This window comes from Chelonia mydas, chromosome 12, assembly GCF_015237465.2.
Source record: "Chelonia mydas isolate rCheMyd1 chromosome 12, rCheMyd1.pri.v2, whole genome shotgun sequence".
Classification (NCBI taxonomy): Eukaryota; Metazoa; Chordata; order Testudines; family Cheloniidae; genus Chelonia; species Chelonia mydas.
The window spans coordinates 27,652,592-27,660,446 of NC_051252.2; the positions used below are offsets into that span (position 1 = coordinate 27,652,592).

A 7,855-nucleotide genomic window follows, 5' to 3' on the forward strand; every position below is an offset into this window, starting at 1 on the left:
CTCGTTTCTCATTCACTCTAGTTTCTCACTCTAGTGAATGTAACAAGCCTTTGCTAGCTTTGAGTGTGATGGACTGCAGGAGTTGGTTCTTAAATGTATTTTAAACTGTGTTACTTAAACCTAAATTAGATAAATAATTATAATATATACTATAAGGAACAATTCTTTACTGGCCTTTATGAATGGACTAGATTACCTGCTTTTTTACAGTAACAGTGAGCTACAATCAAGATCAGGGCCCTTTTGCACTAGGCACTGTATAAACAGAGTCAGAGACAATCTTCACCCTGAAGAATTTATCATCTGAGACAAAACAGACAATGGATGGGAGAAGAAACAAGCACAGAGAGGTGAAATGACTTGTCAAGGTCACAAAAACAGAAGTTCAGTTGCAGAGCTGGGAATAGGACACAGGTTTCTGGAATCTCAGTCCATTATTAGAGCTAAATAAATAAATAATCTATTTATTTTTCTGTTTGCAAAATTTTCATGAGCACATTGTGAAAATCGTGAATTACTCATTCTAAATTATTTTATTAATCTCCTCCCCTTCTATGAATAGCCCAAACGTGTGTGTGTGTGTGTGTGTAACACATATTCCGACTTTATTTTGTACTATGTTGAATAGTTTTACAAGTCCTCAGTTCCTTGATTCTGTAAACACAGCCTTTCCTCACAATACTACCTTCAAACTGAGTGGGGTTACTCAGATCTTTAAAGTTTGCTGGATCAGGACTAAAACATTGTTTTCTTTTCCCTAATCACTCAAAAAAGCATTATTCAATTTATTTATTTACTTGGGTTTATATTACAGTAATTCTGAACAATTAAATATACAATGTAAAGTTTTGTTTTGGTGAACAGTCAAATTTAATATTTTGCTTTTTGTGACTATTTTTGCTACTCAAGTCCAGTCTCGCAAAGATGAAAAATGTTGCTAACACAGTTTAATAGAAATTTGTATTAAAATTCAAATGAATATTCATGGATGTTTCATCAGATGTTTATGCATTAGAAAGGAATACATGCATGTCCTGGGCTAGCTGAATTAAATTAATTTTATAAGTGCGTCAACACAAAGCTGTGCATAAAAAAAATAATTTCAGAAAGGATTTTTTCATATTCTTATACTGTCACTGTCCATCTATAGATCTATCTAATCTGTTTTATATTATGCCCATCACCGTGATATTAGAGTTCCTGTTCCTTTCAGCTGAGAAAAAGTAATTTTGTGTACACATAATTAAACCTCGAGGTTTGTTTTGTTCTTAAACAAACAAACAAACAAAAACTTCACAACCCCTCACTCTATGCATCTCATTAGTCCTTGGCTCAACGGTATACATGGCATCCTTTCTGAAATAAACACTGAAGGCCAGATCCTCAGTGGGTATCACTTGGCTTCACTGATTTGAATAAGGCAATTTACAACAAATGAGAATCTGGCCTAGAATGTTTAAGTTACAGTGCTAGCTGGGTGACAGTTAGCTGTCCCTCAGCAAATGCTTTTTTTTCATCAGCTTTTTTCAGGATGTGTTAAGAAAGGAACATTTTGTAAGATCTTTTCTTGGGGAGAAAAAAAATTGCTCTCCAAGTAGCAAGCTCTAGTTTAGGGTGTGCTGAATGGAAAACACAGACAACCTACTAGCAGTTAAATAATAAAAGTGTTGAAAGTCAGCAATTTTCTTTTACTGAGTTTCATTTTAGTTCAGTGGGAATACATTTCCAGGGCCATCTCCCTGTGAGGTTAGAGAAAATGACAACTTATCAGTTTTGTAGGACAACTAACTACAGTTCTCTAGTGATCGTTCATTGCAGTGGCTCGGGAATGCCAACAAAGAACACACATTCTCTTGCGGTACACATTAGGCTTGCAGCACAAGAACTGTAGAATCCCTGTGGTAGTATTAGTACATCCTCACCTGATGAAGAACAGTGAGAAAAACCTAACATGCCGTGACTTTCCTGAGGCTTTGGGTTTGAATGAGAACAAGTTGAAACACAAAAGAATGACAAAGAAGGAAAGAATAATTTAAGAACAAAAAGATGATTTTTTTTCCTTCCATAATACTTACATATAGAATTAGAATGGGACAAAATACATCTAATACTCCAGATATACTAGAAAGTCTGCCAATGTCTCAATGTGAAGGAACTTTATATTTCTTTAGGTAATCAGAAATGCATTATGTGCTAAATTTCATTCACGTGATGTTCTTTTTCATGATCTGGAAGTCAATTACTTCTGTTTGAAACCTGAATAGTTTGAATAGTTACTTCATGAATGGTTCATCACATAAAAATAAATTGTTGCTTTTATTAGCTTCAGACTGAAAAATTGAGGCATCCAAAATGAGAGACCACTTCTGAAGACTTTTGGTCATGTTTTATCAGTAAAATGATTCCACGTGGTATTATAATATTATTATGGCTACTATTTTATTTATCATTCAATGTATTATAATCAGAACAATCCATTCGTTTGTCAAGGATAACATAATGAGTCTGGAACAGAGACTCTAGGTCCAGTTACGGCTACACTTTGGGGTAGCAGAATTGTTTTGAAAGGCAAATCTAGACCTGAAGGAAAGGAATAGCACCTATGTCTATCAATCCATTATCTACTAGATTATGCTGTCTGCCATGAATGAAGTTAGCAGATGGCAAGGATCAATGCCAGAGGGAAAACTCCCCATTTTCATTTATATTTTTAAATCTATCCTACTAGCCCAACAATGATCTGATCAAGTTTTAGCAATATAAATGCTAACATTAAAACATGAGTGAGCAGGTTTAGTTAAAGACCATGGGGGAGGCTAGATTTCAACTTGACCTGCTCACTCATGTGAAAACTACAGACTGCATTTTCTTCATTAGGAATCTACCTTAGGTTAGTTAACTTGAGTTAAGAACACACTTTTCTCCCCACCAGTGAAGTCAAGGCCAGAGGCAAGATTACTATTTCTTGGGCTAGGGCAGCAGTGTCTGGCTTGACAGCTCTATGAAGAGAGCTGCTTCTGTGCTGCTTTCCTCCTACCTCTGTTCAGAGATCCAAAACTTATGCATCTGCAAATGAACAAATTACCCTGTCTTCTGCCTCCCCGATTTCTTATTCAACCAGAAACCACCTTACAAAGACCCGAATATTGGCCACTGCTTGGCCAAAGTGGCAATAATATACTTTCCCCAAGAGAGAAAGTATTTTATGGTGATGTTCCCGAAAATATGTAATAGGGCACAATACTAGAGCAACTCTTTTTGTTGATACTCTGCTGTTTAAAAGCCAAAGACTGAATTGTATTACAATACAGTATATGATTTGACAATGATGTTGGTAACCAAGAACAGAGGTATTTTATTTCAGGAACCTCACACCATGCATAAAAGCAATGCTTAATTGCACCAATTGTACTGCAACTATTAGTTAACAACCACAACAAGAGAGCCATTATAGATTTTATATGTAATTGTTAAAGGGATTCATAATAGAGTCATATTATGTAAGTGTGCACTCATTATGCACAGCACCATACCATTTTGAGCTGTAGGAACATATGCTAGTTCAAAGATATAACAGCAAAACTCTTATGAGAATGCAAATATCTTTAGAAAAAAATTAACATAGCTAGCAGTTAGCTATTAGTAAAGTAAATAGTTTCAGAATGATTACTAACACAACATGATGCATATGACCTAACTGGGAATCTACATGCTTTATTTCTACTTTAAATAAACCATTTGAGTTTCATTTTATTCAGGTTGTCTTCATGTTTTTTTTCCTTTTTGCTACAGTGATCCAATACAGATCAGGAACAATTCTGACAAAGTAATTAAACACGTGCTTAAGGCAGAAATGTCCCAAATGGATGAACACGTCAATACAGTGGTAAGAATTTTCATCTTCAAACTCATTATGATGCTACAACACAATCCTCTATGGCAAGCAAATGTTATTGTCCCCTGAAACCTCCCCTTACTATTGCCTATCTGTGCAGGTCTGTGTATTATCAAACCTGGTGTTTTAAAATACCAGAGAAATCCCTTACATAAAGAGAAAAAGGAAGCCTCCTTCCTATTGTTTTGCCAGCTAGGTACTTTTGGAGGCTTTATCCTGATACAGTTTTGGCTGTACCAACCTGTTGCTGTCGTACTCAGGATATTTTTGAAACAGAGCTTTTACAATTTTCCTGGAAGCAATTCACGTATATATAAATAAAGCTTCATTTAATGGCTGAATATCTTAAATCTCTCTGTTCCCTGACAAAGACAAGTTGAAATTTCTAACCAGAAGACACTATAACTAACCGTTGTCTTCCATGGAAAAACAATACAATCCAAAGATTCCTAATAAGCTAAATTAGTTTTAAAGTAAAAAAAAAAATCCTAAACTCTTGGGAGGAAAAAAATCCTAACAGTCTTCAGACCAAACGCTTCCATGACAAATTGTGATCTAATCAGGAAGTGTAACATTCACAAGCAATACATCTCCTGAAATAGGAACATTTCTTCTCTATTCAAATTGCTGCTCTCTGGTCTACATCGGAATTTGATAACTGTGTTTAACACCAGCTTCTACATACACTGGATACAGATCCCCATCATCTGACTCTTGGAACCCTGACTGAAATTATTGGAGGGGGACAAGAAAATGAATTTCTAGGGTCTGATTCATGGTTACATAAAGGCCCTTTTCATGTTCTGTACGTGTAAGAAGAATCTAAAAGTTTGGAAATGATCCCTGAAATTATCCCCTTGCACAGAGAACCTCCTTGGCAAGTGCAGATCCCCAGTAAATCCTCTATATCAGCTTTGCTCTCAGACCCAGCCATGTTAGATATATGGACAGATTGCACTACGTTATGGCTATCCTCCATTTCTCAGGGCTTCTAGATGACCCTGAGATGTTTATTGGTAACACATGGCTCCGAAAGAAGGCCAACAGAAGATGGACCTGGATCGCACCAAATGCGAAGACAAAAATGAAATTTATTACTTTCTGATTGATAGAGGATGCATTGTGCAGGATATTTCAGTAGTGCCATCATTCCATATCGGTAGTAGTCATCACCTACTGAGAGTCAGACTCACGTTAATTGTGAAGGTGGAGAAAAAAGTGCTGTGTATGGCGAACAGAAGGCACCAACCGGAAGCTTTTGATGAGGCAATCCTGAAGGTAAACATTTCTAGGGAAGATTGGAGCCTCCTGGAAGACTACAACAACAATTATGAGAACTTCAGTAAGAGACTGAAACGGTGTGTGAAATCAGCTGAGCGTGAAAGACCAAGAAGAGCTTGCAGAAGAATCTCGGAGAATACAAAGACTTTATTGGAGAAGAGAAGGAAAATGAAAAGAAATCGCAGCGACAGGCTTGAGTACTCCCTTCTCTGCAAGCTCATATGAATGAAACTGAAGGAACACTTTGAGAAATTTCAAACCAAAAAGCTCCTAACGGCTGCTGAAGATCGTAAAAGTCTCAAAAAAAATGCAAACGGGAACCTGCATTGTACAGGTCATCATTATAGGCTTTAAAGAAGAGTGACGGAGAATCATTAACCAATTCAACAGAGATGGAGGCAATCTGCAGGGACTTCTATACCCAGCTGTTTGCATCCTGTATAGACATCCCAATGCCATCACTTCAACAAACCGATGAACACATACTCCCGGTTCTCATCAGCGAAGTCCGTCATGCAGTCCATCAAATGAAAGAGGGGAAGGCTCCAGACAAGGATGATCTGACAGCAGAAGTGCTTAAGGTGGGAGGTCAGGAACTTTGGAAAGCTCTCGCCCAAAGGTTCAGCCGCTACCTGGAAAGCCAGAAGATACTATCCAGTTGGAAAGAGTCCAATACCTTCTTGCTGCATAAGAAAGGTGATCAAGAAAATCTAAAGAAATGTCACCTGATCTGTCTGCTTTCGCATATCTATAAGTTGTTCACTAAAATAATAACAAATCGACTGTTGCAAAACCTGGATGAACAGCAACCTAGAGAGCAGGCCAGCTTTCAAAGGAATTACAGCACGATAGGCCACATCTGCACTCTAAACCAACTACTAGAATGTTCAAGGGAATACAAGTTCCCTTTGTGCATTGCCTTCGTGGACTACGAGAAGGCGTTCAACAGCATAGAGACTAATGCTGTTCTTGAAGCCCTTTCAGAACAGGGCATCACCGCGAAATATATCACATTACTAAAGGAAGTGAACTCTGGCTGGAGCACGGACATATCACTGTTTGATACTCCCCTCCAAATCTCCATCGAGAAAGGTGTGAAACAAGGAGATACAGTTTCACTAAAATTATTCATAGCCTGTCTTGAATTGGTTTTTCGATGAGCAGACTTGAAAGGCAGGATTAATATAAAGAACAAGTGGCTAAATCATTTCAGGTTTGCAGATGATATAGTACTGATATAGCCCAGCTTGAGAGAGTGCTTAAAGAACTGAACGTGAAAAGTAGTCAAGTCGGATTAAAAATGAACCAGTCGAAAACTAAATGCATGAGATCAGATGTCCTGCCAAGAACCCAAATAACTCTTGGAGGAGAGCAGATCCAAGAGGTTGATAAATATTCATTCAATGCATTCAATGATATCAAGGACATCCTCCAAGGAAAGATCAGCAAAACAACTCGTGCAAAACTTTTTAACTGGACCACGCTTCCAGTGATGTTATATGGTAGCAAAACATGTTGCTGACAAAGATTAAAGAACATCAACTGTCTGTCACACAGAGGGTGATGGAATGAACATTTTTGGGAATTTCGCACTGTGATCACATCCCCAGCGAAATAATTAGACAGCAGTCTGGAGTGAGAGATGTTGTTGTTGAAAACAGGCTCAGCAAAATGCTGTGGGTGGGACATGTGGCCTGACTCAGTGACAACAGATGGACTGCAGCTATATCCGAGTGGTATCCGCAAGAACAGAAATGGCCACACGGTCGGCCTCCAAAGAGGTGGGATGATTTCCTAACAAGGAGATATGGACAAGCATAGTGAAGGATGACCAGAGCAAGAGAAGATTGGAAGACATGTTGCGATCAGCTCAGTCTCAACTGATGAAGGACCGGCAGTCTATGCAGTCTACGCACTCTAGGTGGCCATGAAACCCAGAGCATAAATTAGAGCATCCCTCAGACTGCTGCATTTTAAGCCTATTGGATTATTCATGTGCTTAAAGTTTACATATTTTAATTACTCGCTAAATAGGGGTTCTACAGCTACCATCCAACATCCGCCATCCAAGCAACTCCTTTAATGCTGGTTTATGTATTACAAACCTTAGGCTGCCCCTATTTTTTGATGCTGCCCAAACTGCCAGTAAATAGAACATATGGCTTCAAGTTCATGAAAATGGCACTGTGAAACATTGATCACTGGCACCCACAAGGGGTGTATTCTTCCTAAGACTGATTAATACTCCACTAGCCAGGTGGGAAATTTGCAAACAGCACAAATAGAGCTGCTTCAAACCCTTTTGTTTTTTGCTTTTTCCCCAAATGTTTTTTAATTGAAGAAATTTCAACCAGCTTTACCCATGGGTTTTGAAAGGTGTATTGGGGGGAAGGGGTGTTGATCATTGTATTAGTGGACATATGTCTGCAGGTTTTGCATCTGTTGTTCTATCAGGGTCTGGTGCCGCTTTGAATTGGTGTGTCCTGGTTTTTGGAGACCTTGCTTGATGATGAGTTTGGAGAGGTTGGGTTGTTTCTTGAAGGCCAGAAGAGGGGGTTCAGGAAAGATTTCTTTCAGAATGAGGTCCCCATCGAATATGAGTTGTAGTTGTTTGATACCTCATATGGTTTCAAGTGTGGGATGGTAGGTGACAGATGGGGTTTTCTGTATTGTTGTAAA

General features: G+C 38.3%; 1 pseudogene; it reads left to right on the forward strand.

Moving 5' to 3' along the window:
- Positions 1 to 5,568: 5,568 nt before the first annotated feature.
- On the forward strand, positions 5,569 to 6,698 carry LOC114019390 (annotated as a pseudogene).
- The last annotated feature ends 1,157 nt before the right edge of the window (positions 6,699 to 7,855 follow it).